Here is a 13,326-nt window from a genome sequence, read left to right as displayed (position 1 = left end):
GGCTGCTAAGAAAGCCAATGGGATTTTGGCCTGCATAAATAGGGGTATAGCGTCTACATCCAGGGAAGTCATGCTACTCCTCTATTCTGCCTTGGTCAGACCACACCTGGAATACTGTGTCCAATTCTGGGCACCACAGTTGAAGGCAGATGTTGACAAGCTGGAATGTGTCCAGAGGAGGGCAACTAAAATGATCAAAGGTCTGGAGAACAAGCCCTATGAGGAGAGGCTTAAAGAACTGGGCATGTTTAGCCTGCAGAAGAGAAGGCTAGGAGGAGACATGATAGCCATGTACAAATATGTGAGGGGAAGTCATAGGGAGGAGGGAGCAAGCTTGTTTTCTGCTGCTCTGCAGACTAGGATGCGGAACAATGGCTTCAAACTACAGGAAAGGAGATTCCACCTGAACATCAGGAAGAACTTCCTCACTGTGACAGCTGTTCGGCAGTGGAACTCTCTCCCCCAGACTGTGGTGGAGGCTCCTTCTTTGGAGGCTTTCAAACAGAGGCTGGATGGCCACCTGTCGGGGGTGCTTTGAATGTGATTTCCTGCTTCTTGGCAGGGGGTTGGACTGGATGGCCCATGGGGTCTCTATTCTACGATTCTATGATTCTGTGGAAGTGAAAAAAACCCTTGCAACCATTCTGAAAGCGGACAAATCCTTTGATTGCATGTATGCATGTATTTGTCACATTGCTAAGCTCGCAATAAATAGTTATTTTGCAGTTTGAAGATCCAACTTTTGTGGTGTCCTTCCTCACCCTCTCCACAGAAGAGGGGCCTCCTGCTTTTGACTTTGGATTAAGAGGAGTATTTTTACATCTTTTACATCTTTGCCCCTTCATCCTTGCCTTTCCCCCCCTTGAACTTTCCATTCTAGTGGCTGCCTCCCTCCTGCACGCCATTTGTACCTGAAGGCAGCTAGTTCTGTTGTGGCCGAAAAAAACATGGAGGCTGAGCCCTTGCTGTTACAGCCAACCAAACAAGCCAGACCAGCCGGATTGGCCGAAGGAAATGGCTAAAATCAGATTTGGGCTCAAGCCTACTAAATATGTATAGTTTCCAAATCCCAAATCTTCACTGGGTTTGGCTTCCAGACTTTATAAAAAAAATTGCCATCCCCACTTCTGGAGATTTTTCAGGTGGTCAGTATACTACTTGAGATGTAGTGCTCAAAACAAACTAACTAACTAACTAACAACAATTTATTTCTTATTATTTGACACAGCATTCTTGGTGAGATTATGTTGATGATTAATTTTATTTATATTCTGCCTTTCTCCCTGAAAGGACGCAAGGAGATCTGATCAAAACAAGAAAAATAATACACCTCAATTTCTACCATGAAAAATTTGTAGGAAAGGTGAGTGAACTCTTATTTTTACCTGACTTGTTATCCTTTTGCACTTAATAACAGCTTTACATGTCACATTCCTCACCACTCCCTTGTCTTGGTCATAATTGTCCTATTCTCTATTTGATTTGACTAAATAAAAAAATCTTAAGAGATGTAATCAGTGATTTCTGTTTTGACTCTTTTTGATAATATGTCATTCTCAGAAAGTAATTACATCAATGGCTCAGTAGACATGCAGGGGGGATTTTTAGTGTGAGAGTCAGAAATCCTTGTCATTCAGGAAGGCAGCTCCTCTTCCATGAATGGAAGTGATGTAGCTTTCTAACAGAATAAGCCACAGAAACACAAAGCAACTGACCTCCGGGGAATAACATCATTTAGTTTCACACAAATGAGATACAGTATTTTAGCAAAAGGGTTTATGCAGGGTATTGGTTCCTAGCACACATTTTTTGAAGAAGAAAAAAACGTATAGATCTTGTTCCAGTCATGATGTGAATCAGCACAGGGGAACAATGCACAACACAAATTTCCCATTGGAATGATATAACCTTGATTTTACAAATAGGGGTGGATTTAGCATTTAAACTAACAGCTACATGCATTGGAGAGATACAATTTATTGTGTGTTATTAATTCAAGTACGTGTAAGTATCAAAAGAATGGAAGATATGTTCCTGAGAGAAAGAAAGGAAGGAAGGAAGGAAGGAAGGAAGGAAGGAAGGAAGGAAGGAAGGAAGGAAGGAAGGAAGGGAGAAAGAAAGGCAGGCAGGCATGGCTGGCTGTAGTCTAGTTTGGAAATTTCAAACTAGACTACAGCCAGTTTATTCTAAAGTCACGTGTCTTTAGAATTTCTTGAATTCAAGAAATTCAAGATGACATAAAGTCATGCTCAGGGCCCCTCCAATAGTCCTGTGCCTCTAACTCTGGTGAAAGTGGAGGGCCTACTGTAATGCTGTTGCACTCCACTCCAGCACTGGAACACGCTTTCACCCAACACCAGATCAGAGATCAGTGATCCAATAAAAGAACTTTTATTTTAAAAAGTATACAAAAAGAAAAAAGGGCAAACCCAAAAGGGTCAGTACAATAGAAAATGCAATTTTCAAAAGAAGCCAGAGTTCACTAGCAGTAATCCACAATGTCAGGAAACACCAAGCCAAGAAATCAAAAATCACAGAATTAACCCAAAGGTATATCCAGGAACATGAAAACAGGAACTTCTCCAAGGTAAATTCTCCAAAGAAACACAGGCATACACAGGAACATGAAACAGGAATCTTGACAATATACTAATCAAGACCTTGGGATCTTAAACAGGAGACTGATCTCCTTTAGCAACGTTGCCGCCTCTGAAAGGCCTGAAAGCAAGCCACTTAATTTAAGCTCTCCAAGGCATCCATGACATCATGCCGCACACATCTGGATCTCTGGGCAGCCTCATCTCAGAGCCTCTGAGAGAATCTCAATTGTCAACTTTTCACACCCTGTGTTCTCAAGTCTAATCTACTTTCCCTTGAAAACTCCTCTGTCTTCCCAAGGCCATTTCTCAGGGAAACTGGTACTTTCATTTTCCCCTGTTGCCTGAGAACAAGCTAAAGAACATCAGCCTCATCTGCCTGCTCAGACTCTCCACTTAGAAACCCATCATCCTCATCATTTGAACATTCAAAAATTATTTGATGTTTGCCAGACTACAACAGATACCTAGTAAAGGCAAGAGAAGTGTGGAAGAATATTGTTAAAATATTGAGACCGATTTCACATGCATAATGACATTATGATGTTCTGAATTTCTTGCATTAGATTAAGAAGCTTTATAGTGGGTTGCTAAGATCATCCCACCCTCGCACCCTCCCCAAAGTACTCTAGCAAACTTGGTAAAATACAGTCTCTTGCATGGTGACAATCAGGGATGAGTGACAGCTGTGGCCTCCAAAGATGAGCTGGAGTGGGAGAACAGCAAAAATAAGAAAGACCAATTATAAATGTGATTTGTTTTCTGTTGAAAAATGAAAAGAGTGGGCATATGTGCAAATGCTGAAATCTGCAGAAATGTATAGCTACATCATATTTTTCTCATCCTGCCAGACGTCTGTGAGTGTCAAAATTTAAAATACAAGATTACCCCCAAAAAGCAAGTATTGTGTGAGAATTGGATTTTTTTCTATAGAAAATGAGATTATTGTTATTGTTATTGTGCTACAGCAAAATTGCTTCCGACTTCTTTATAACCCATCAGTCGCACAGCTAAAGAACTTTTGACAACCATGGAGGAAGAACTCAATTTAAAATGTGCATCTCGGGGGTATTTATCCGGCTTGTCTAATATCATGCACTTCAAGACACTTTTCTTCTGCACCAGCAAGTAAAAATACTAGTCGAGAATTGGATGCACATTTCTTTTTCAGAAAAATCATCCATTCTCAGTCAAGCTCATTACCGAATTATCTCGGACTGTGAAAGTGACATGAAATGAAATTGCTTTCTTCCTGTCATGTGCAATATGTGTTGTTTCGTATACAGTTTGTTTGCAAATGTTTTCATGACATTCTAAGGCTGTGATCATATATATAAATACACATTTCCCTGGGAGAATAAATTCTATCAACCACAGTGGAGTTAGCTTCTGAGGAACTTTCAGTGGCTGAACTCCACATGAAACCAAGAGTAAAAATAAAAAAAAGTATGTCTAAATATAAAAGCAAGATGAAGGCCATGATAAGAGAAATGCTGAGAAAGCACAGTTCCAATAATCAGATTGGGCTGCATATTTTTTTAGATTAGTTTTTGTGGATTTTATTGTACTTTGTTCTAAGTAGTAGATTTAAAGGCAATAATAATAATAATAATAATAATAATAATAATAATACAGTAATAATAATTTTACTTCTTACCTGCCTCTCCTCGTGACTCGAGGTGGGTTACAGCATAATGAAAACACATAAACATTATACAAAATCTATAAATACACATATTAAAATGCATTTTAATAAAAATACATATTAAAACATATTTCTATAAAATAATATTAAAATACACAGAACAAAGATTGAACAAAAGGCACGAGTATAAAATTTATGCTTAAAACTAGGTGGATAAGTCTGCTGGAAGAGATAGATCTTTAGTTGGTTTTAAAATTCTGACAGGTGATTTAGCTGTAATCTCAAACTCTAAGGATTACCTGGGAAGGAATCCCACTGGAGCACTGCAGCACACCAACATACCTGGGTGTTACTCTGGACTGTGCTCTGATTTATAAGAAGCACTGCTTGAATATCAAACAAAACGTGGGTGTTAGAAATAACAGCATAAGAAAGCTGACTGGCACAACCTGGGGATCACATCCAGATACAGTGAAGACATCCGCCCTTGTGCTTTGCTACTCTGCTGCTGAATACGCATGTCCAGTGTGGAATACATCTGTCCATGTTAAAACACTGGCTCTTAATGAGACAGGCCGCATTATTACAAGATGTCTACACCCTACACCGGGCCCCTGGTGGCACAGTGTGTTAAAGCGCTGAGCTGCTGAACTTGTGGACCAAAAGGTCCCAGGTTCAAATCCTGGAAGCAGAATGAGCGCCCGCTGTTAGCCCCAGCTCCTGCCAACCTAGCAGTTCGAAAACATGCAAATATGAGTAGATCAATGGGTACCGCTCCAGCGGGAAGGTAACGCCGCTCCATGCAGTCATACTGGCCACATGACCTTGGAGGTGTCTATGGACAACGTTGGCTCTTCGGCTTAGAAATGGAGATGGGCACCAACCCCCAGAGTCGGTCACGATTGGACTTAACATCAGGGGAAACCTTTACCTTTACTACGCTGCTTTTAGAAAATCCTTATGTTTACTGTTGTTCCGTTTTAATCTTAACAACTGAGAATATGGTAAATTAGCTTTCAAGGCATGATGATGGAAACTTTTAAAATGTAAAATGGAATTTCTATCTGTAGGTTTTGTATAATTGGTTACATATAGGTGTTCTCCATCTTTATATATCACCACATCAAAAAAATTGATGTTGGTAGAACTAATGGTACTCGTAAATTTCATGTTAGGGTGGATGGTGTTGATCCAGTCACTGAATGATTTGGCTTTCTCATAACAATCAAAAATCGTTAATATTTCATTGATGCATCTCCCATAGTATAACATATCTGTAAAGTATAGATTCTGGGTCTGATTATATATGTAAGCTGTTTCTAGATGGGATACAAATAAATTAGCCACAGATGGCACAAGAGGACTTCCCATGGCCACTCCCCATGTTTGTAGATAATACTTAGAGTCAAATCTAAAATAATTATTTTCCAAAACTAGAATAAATCTAATAAAAAATGTGTAGGAGGCAATCGTGTTTCTCTAGATTCAGATAAATCTTGAATGATGGTTCTAATCTTGGACAGTGGTATATTAGTATACAGGGAAGCAATGTCTAAGGTCATCAAGAAGCATGATTGTGGGATATGCAGTGATTCTATAGTATTAATGAGGTGAGTAGTATCTTTGATATATGACCGAGATTTTAAAACAAAAGGTTGGAGAAAATAGTCTAAGCATTTGGCTAGGGGTTCTAATGCTGATGAAGTGCCTGAAACAATAGGACATCCTGGTGGAGGTATAATGCCTTTATGCATTTTGGGGGAAACATAAAAAATAGGGGTTCTGGGATATTGATTCTGAAGGAATTCAAATACTTGCATAGTGATATACTCCATTGCAAGACCCTCTGAGTATACTACTTTAATTAATGACTTGATTTTGTTTGTGGGATCGGATGGTAGTTCCCTATAAAATGAGTGGTCTGAGAGATGTTTGTTGATTTCAGACAGATAATCTGACATATTCATTAATACTAGGGCCCCTCTTTTGTCCGCAGGTTTCCAAATATAATTTTTCATTGTAGCAGTTTCGGTTCTGCCAATTGCACTGTAAAATTAGTGTGAACTGCTGCTAAATTGTATATCTTTATGTTTAGTATGCTTTATTAACTTGATTTAAAGCTACAGTAGCACTTGAGAATACTATCAAGTCGGCAGTAAGACTTTGTTTTCATTTTTCCTATTTGACAGAACTGATATTTAAACTGGAAAGTGGAACAATGTTGTTGTAATACTTGTATAAAGTGTTGCTAAATTGAATACCTTTATGTAAAGAACCATACAAATCCAGTTGTATAATAGTAGAGTATTGGACACTACAATAGTAGAGTCTGGAACTAAGACTGTGAATATATACTACCAGGAGGTTTGAGATGGTGCTATGTTCTACCACCGATTCTATTTAAATCTACTTTAAGTTGAAGTAAGTACGATACCATAATCCCCTTCCTATGCAGTTTGGAATGTAGTGATTGCTACATTTTGTTTATATAGAAAAAGATATTGCAAATAGAGAACTTATATATTCATCATTCTACACTATACTATATACCATACTTTCCTTTTTTACATTTTACTGTGGATTATGGACATCTGTGCGTTTAGTTTCAAAGGTAACAACCTTTTTGCACTAATGACTAGACGTATGCTCTAGTTCCAGTAAAAATAGAACACAAAGCAACTAGCCATAATAAATTATATTATTCTTTTTGATTCTCGTACACTGATTCTTAGGGCCTGAATCCTTTTCTTTCAACATGTATTTGTTGTAATTGTCTACAGGTTGGGCATCCCTTACCCAAAATGTTTGAACCAGAAGTGTTCTGTATTTCAGATTTTTAAGATTTTTGAATACATATGTATCTCCCACCATTTCACAGATTGTCATGTCTCCCTCCAGCCTTGTGTCCTTTTTTGTATCTATGACAGGAGTGCCCTAAGGGGCTGCTATAAGGGGCACCAAGTGCCAGCATGGTAGCAATTGCTGTGAGGAAGCAGAAGGGGAAAAGTCAGAAAGGAAAGAAGGAAGGGTAGAAAAGGAGGAAACCAGGCGGATATGTTTCAGGGAGGCTCACCTTGAACTATAATGTTGGCTGTATATCCAGTAGCATTCCATAAAATATGTCAAACTCGACCCACTGTATGTTTTCTACTTGCTCTTTCTGCTTCTAAACCACAAACAATTTATTATACAAAATTATGAATGGACTGGGAACTTTAGGGAGAGAGAGAGGAGGGAGTGGCACTGATATGCACATGGGCATACACACTGCCTTTCCCTTATTGCCATTCATGCCTGTTTAACTCCACTAATAACTTACAGTTGGGAAATGTCAGAGTACATGTTGCTAAATTTTACACTTCAATAAATTATGAAGCTGGCATATCACTACATGGCCAATTACTCAGATGTGCTGAACTTATTTACCATTCAGGCTGTATGAATTGTCTGTGAATCATGGACAGAATTTGTGGCTGGCATTTTGCTTATGGAATTATGATACCATTTCTCAGACCAACATGATTGCAACTCACCTTTTTGGTCATTGTGGAGACCGGAATCCCGTTCCAACAACCCAACAACCCAAATCCTTACCAAACTACCTTGTAAGCAGTACAAACCTCCTCCTAACCAACACAATAATTTGTGTTTTGGTGAAGAGTTTGGGAGATCAGCTGGATCCAGATATTTTTATGTAGCTGGACATGCTAGGACAGGTGTTTACAAAAACATTGGGAGACTCCGGATGGTGTTCTCCCAGCATGCCCAGCTAAAGAAAAGTAGCTGGATGTGTCTCCTCTAAGTCCTCCAACAACATTGAAATGGCCTTTTTGTAGGTACAGTAGAGTCTCACTTATCCAACATAAACGGGCCGACAGAATGTTGGATAAGCGAATATGTTGGATAATAAGGAGGGATTAAGGAAAAACCTATTAAACATTAAATTAGGTTATGATTTTACAAATTAAGCACCAAAACATCATGTTATACAACAAATTTGACAAAAAAGTAGTTCAATACGCAGTAATGCTATGAAGTAATTACTGTATTTACAAATTTAGCACCAAAATATCATGATGTATTGAAAACATTGACTACAAAAATGCGTTGGATAATCCAGAACGTTGGATAAGCAAGTGTTGGATAAATGAGACTCTACTGTAGTTGCAACATTTACAACAACTTTACATTTGTTGGGGTTCGCAATGGTCTCAGAAAGTGAGGGAAGGTACTGCAAGTCCCATCATCCATGGTCCAAGCTCTGTCAAACCGCACCAGATGTAGAGTGCGTCATGGTGGCTCTATGTGCCAAGTTTGGTCTTGATCAGTCATTGTTGGGGGTTGTAGTGGTCTCGGGAAGTGAGTGAAGATACTGCAAATCCCATCGTCCATGGTACATGTCCTCCAAACTGCACCAGGGTGTAGAAGGGGTCATTGGGGCTCTGTGTGCCAAGTTTGGTTCAATTCTGTGATTCCTGGCAGTTGTAGTGGTGTTGGGAAATGAGTGAAGGTACTGTAAGTCCCATCATCCTTGGTCTGTCCTCTTCCAAACTGCACCATGACGTAAAGGGGGTCATCAGAGCTCTGTCTGCCCAATTTGGTCCAGTTCCATCACTCGAGGGCATGGCAGTGATCTGTGGGAGCCGAAGTGATTGAAAGTACTACAAATCCCATCATCCATGGCCCATCATCCCCAAATGGCACCAGGATGTAAAGTGTGTCATTGGGGTTAAGCGTGTCAAGTTTGGGCCTGGTCCGTCGTTCCTGGTGGTCACCGTGGCCTGTGATAGTGGCGGCCAATCAGAAAGCTGTCCTCATACATACATACATACATACATACATACATACGCCCCCGTACCAAACACTGACTTTTATTATATACTAGCTTGGGGACCCAGCATTGCCCGGGTCATTTGAGAAAGGCATTGTTTGCCTGTGTTCCAAGTTTAGTCTAGGTCCTGGGTTAGTGGAGTTCAGTGGGTGCAGGTGAACTACAACTCCCATATGAAAGTCCCATCATCCATGGTCCATCCCACTCTAAACAGCTCCAGTATGTAAAGTAGGTCATGGGGACTGTATGAGTCAAGTTTGGTCTTGATAAGACATTGGTGGGAGAGTTATGTGGGTATGTATGTATGTGTGTATGTATGTGCCAGCTTTCTGATTGGCCGCCACTATCACAGGCCACAGTGACCACCAGGAACGACGGACCTGGCCCAAACTTGACACACTTAACCCCCATGATGCACTTTACGTCCTGGTGCCATTTGGGGAAGGATGGACCATGGATGATGGGGTTTGCAGTACTTTGAAATGCTTTGACTCCCACAGACTACTGCAATGCCCACCAACAACTGAACTGGACCAAACTTAGCACACAGAACTCCTATGACCCCCTTTATGTCCTGGTGCAGATTGGGGGGAAATAGACCATGGATGATGGGATTTACAGTACCTTCACTCACCTCCTGAGACTACTGCGACTACCAGGAATGACAGAATTGGACCAAACGTGACACACTTTATATGCTGCACCACTTTGGGGGAGAATGGAACAAGGATTATGGGATTTGCAGTACTTTCAAACACTTTGTGTCCGACAGACCACTGTTACTCTAACTAATGATGGATCAGGACCACACTTGGAACACATATCCCCTATGACCCACTTTACGTCGTAGTGCAGTTTGAGGGAGGACATACCAAGGATAATGGGACTTGCAGTACCTTCAGTCACTTCCTGAGACCACTTGCAATACCTGCACTCAGTTCCCAAGACCACTGTGACCCCCACCAATGTCTGATCAAGACCAAACTTAACACAAACAGTTCCCATGACCTTCTTTACATCCTGGCGTTGTTTAAAGGGGGATGAACCATGGACGATGGGACTTCCATATGTGAGTGAACCCAGCTGACACTGGATAAGACTACACTTGGAACACAGAAAAACAATGCCTTTCTCAAATAACCCGGGCACCAGCAGGTCCTCAAGCTAGTCTATAATAAAAGTGAATGTATGCAGCGGAGTATGTGGCAGCATTCTGATTGGCTCCCATGTTTGTTGATTTCAGACAGATAATCTGACATATTCATTAATACTAGGGCCCCTCTTTTGTCCGCAGGTTTCCAAATATAATTTTTCATTGTAGCAGTTTCGGTTCTGCCAATTGCACTGTAAAATTAGTGTGAACTGCTGCTAAATTGTATATCTTTATGTTTAGTATGCTTTATTAACTTGATTTAAAGCTACAGTAGCACTTGAGAATACTATCAAGTCGGCAGTAAGACTTTGTTTTCATTTTTCCTATTTGACAGAACTGATATTTAAACTGGAAAGTGGAACAATGTTGTTGTAATACTTGTATAAAGTGTTGCTAAATTGAATACCTTTATGTAAAGAACCATACAAATCCAGTTGTATAATAGTAGAGTATTGGACACTACAATAGTAGAGTCTGGAACTAAGACTGTGAATATATACTACCAGGAGGTTTGAGATGGTGCTATGTTCTACCACCGATTCTATTTAAATCTACTTTAAGTTGAAGTAAGTACGATACCATAATCCCCTTCCTATGCAGTTTGGAATGTAGTGATTGCTACATTTTGTTTATATAGAAAAAGATATTGCAAATAGAGAACTTATATATTCATCATTCTACACTATACTATATACCATACTTTCCTTTTTTACATTTTACTGTGGATTATGGACATCTGTGCGTTTAGTTTCAAAGGTAACAACCTTTTTGCACTAATGACTAGACGTATGCTCTAGTTCCAGTAAAAATAGAACACAAAGCAACTAGCCATAATAAATTATATTATTCTTTTTGATTCTCGTACACTGATTCTTAGGGCCTGAATCCTTTTCTTTCAACATGTATTTGTTGTAATTGTCTACAGGTTGGGCATCCCTTACCCAAAATGTTTGAACCAGAAGTGTTCTGTATTTCAGATTTTTAAGATTTTTGAATACATATGTATCTCCCACCATTTCACAGATTGTCATGTCTCCCTCCAGCCTTGTGTCCTTTTTTGTATCTATGACAGGAGTGCCCTAAGGGGCTGCTATAAGGGGCACCAAGTGCCAGCATGGTAGCAATTGCTGTGAGGAAGCAGAAGGGGAAAAGTCAGAAAGGAAAGAAGGAAGGGTAGAAAAGGAGGAAACCAGGCGGATATGTTTCAGGGAGGCTCACCTTGAACTATAATGTTGGCTGTATATCCAGTAGCATTCCATAAAATATGTCAAACTCGACCCACTGTATGTTTTCTACTTGCTCTTTCTGCTTCTAAACCACAAACAATTTATTATACAAAATTATGAATGGACTGGGAACTTTAGGGAGAGAGAGAGGAGGGAGTGGCACTGATATGCACATGGGCATACACACTGCCTTTCCCTTATTGCCATTCATGCCTGTTTAACTCCACTAATAACTTACAGTTGGGAAATGTCAGAGTACATGTTGCTAAATTTTACACTTCAATAAATTATGAAGCTGGCATATCACTACATGGCCAATTACTCAGATGTGCTGAACTTATTTACCATTCAGGCTGTATGAATTGTCTGTGAATCATGGACAGAATTTGTGGCTGGCATTTTGCTTATGGAATTATGATACCATTTCTCAGACCAACATGATTGCAACTCACCTTTTTGGTCATTGTGGAGACCGGAATCCCGTTCCAACAACCCAACAACCCAAATCCTTACCAAACTACCTTGTAAGCAGTACAAACCTCCTCCTAACCAACACAATAATTTGTGTTTTGGTGAAGAGTTTGGGAGATCAGCTGGATCCAGATATTTTTATGTAGCTGGACATGCTAGGACAGGTGTTTACAAAAACATTGGGAGACTCCGGATGGTGTTCTCCCAGCATGCCCAGCTAAAGAAAAGTAGCTGGATATGTCTCCTCTAAGTCCTCCAACAACATTGAAATGGCCTTTTTGTAGGTACAGTAGAGTCTCACTTATCCAACATAAACGGGCCGACAGAATGTTGGATAAGCGAATATGTTGGATAATAAGGAGGGATTAAGGAAAAACCTATTAAACATTAAATTAGGTTATGATTTTACAAATTAAGCACCAAAACATCATGTTATACAACAAATTTGACAAAAAAGTAGTTCAATACGCAGTAATGCTATGAAGTAATTACTGTATTTACAAATTTAGCACCAAAATATCATGATGTATTGAAAACATTGACTACAAAAATGCGTTGGATAATCCAGAACGTTGGATAAGCAAGTGTTGGATAAATGAGACTCTACTGTAGTTGCAACATTTACAACAACTTTACATTTGTTGGGGTTCGCAATGGTCTCAGAAAGTGAGGGAAGGTACTGCAAGTCCCATCATCCATGGTCCAAGCTCTGTCAAACCGCACCAGATGTAGAGTGCGTCATGGTGGCTCTATGTGCCAAGTTTGGTCTTGATCAGTCATTGTTGGGGGTTGTAGTGGTCTCGGGAAGTGAGTGAAGATACTGCAAATCCCATCGTCCATGGTACATGTCCTCCAAACTGCACCAGGGTGTAGAAGGGGTCATTGGGGCTCTGTGTGCCAAGTTTGGTTCAATTCTGTGATTCCTGGCAGTTGTAGTGGTGTTGGGAAATGAGTGAAGGTACTGTAAGTCCCATCATCCTTGGTCTGTCCTCTTCCAAACTGCACCATGACGTAAAGGGGGTCATCAGAGCTCTGTCTGCCCAATTTGGTCCAGTTCCATCACTCGAGGGCATGGCAGTGATCTGTGGGAGCCGAAGTGATTGAAAGTACTACAAATCCCATCATCCATGGCCCATCATCCCCAAATGGCACCAGGATGTAAAGTGTGTCATTGGGGTTAAGCGTGTCAAGTTTGGGCCTGGTCCGTCGTTCCTGGTGGTCACCGTGGCCTGTGATAGTGGCGGCCAATCAGAAAGCTGTCCTCATACATACATACATACATATATACATACGCCCCCGTACCAAACACTGACTTTTATTATATACTAGCTTGGGGACCCAGCATTGCCCGGGTCATTTGAGAAAGGCATTGTTTGCCTGTGTTCCAAGTTTAGTCTAGGTCC

The 13,326-nt window shown here is 40.3% G+C and overlaps 1 protein-coding gene across 2 annotated transcripts in view; it reads left to right on the top strand.

Moving 5' to 3' along the window:
• LOC134298627 (uncharacterized) overlaps positions 1-13,326 on the top strand; it is a 121,400-nt gene that overhangs the window by 89,009 nt on the left and 19,065 nt on the right. For both annotated transcript variants that reach the window (XR_010005723.1, XR_010005724.1), the window contains exon 2: positions 1,291-1,363. The gene's annotated coding sequence lies outside the window, so the exon portion shown is untranslated. The remainder of the gene's footprint in view (positions 1-1,290; positions 1,364-13,326) is intronic.

Source organism: Anolis carolinensis, chromosome 4 (assembly GCF_035594765.1).
Source record: "Anolis carolinensis isolate JA03-04 chromosome 4, rAnoCar3.1.pri, whole genome shotgun sequence".
In the NCBI taxonomy this organism is placed as follows: domain Eukaryota; kingdom Metazoa; phylum Chordata; class Lepidosauria; order Squamata; family Dactyloidae; genus Anolis; species Anolis carolinensis.
The sequence above is the reverse complement of the archived record's forward strand: the minus strand, read 5'-3'. Positions and strand labels throughout refer to the sequence as shown.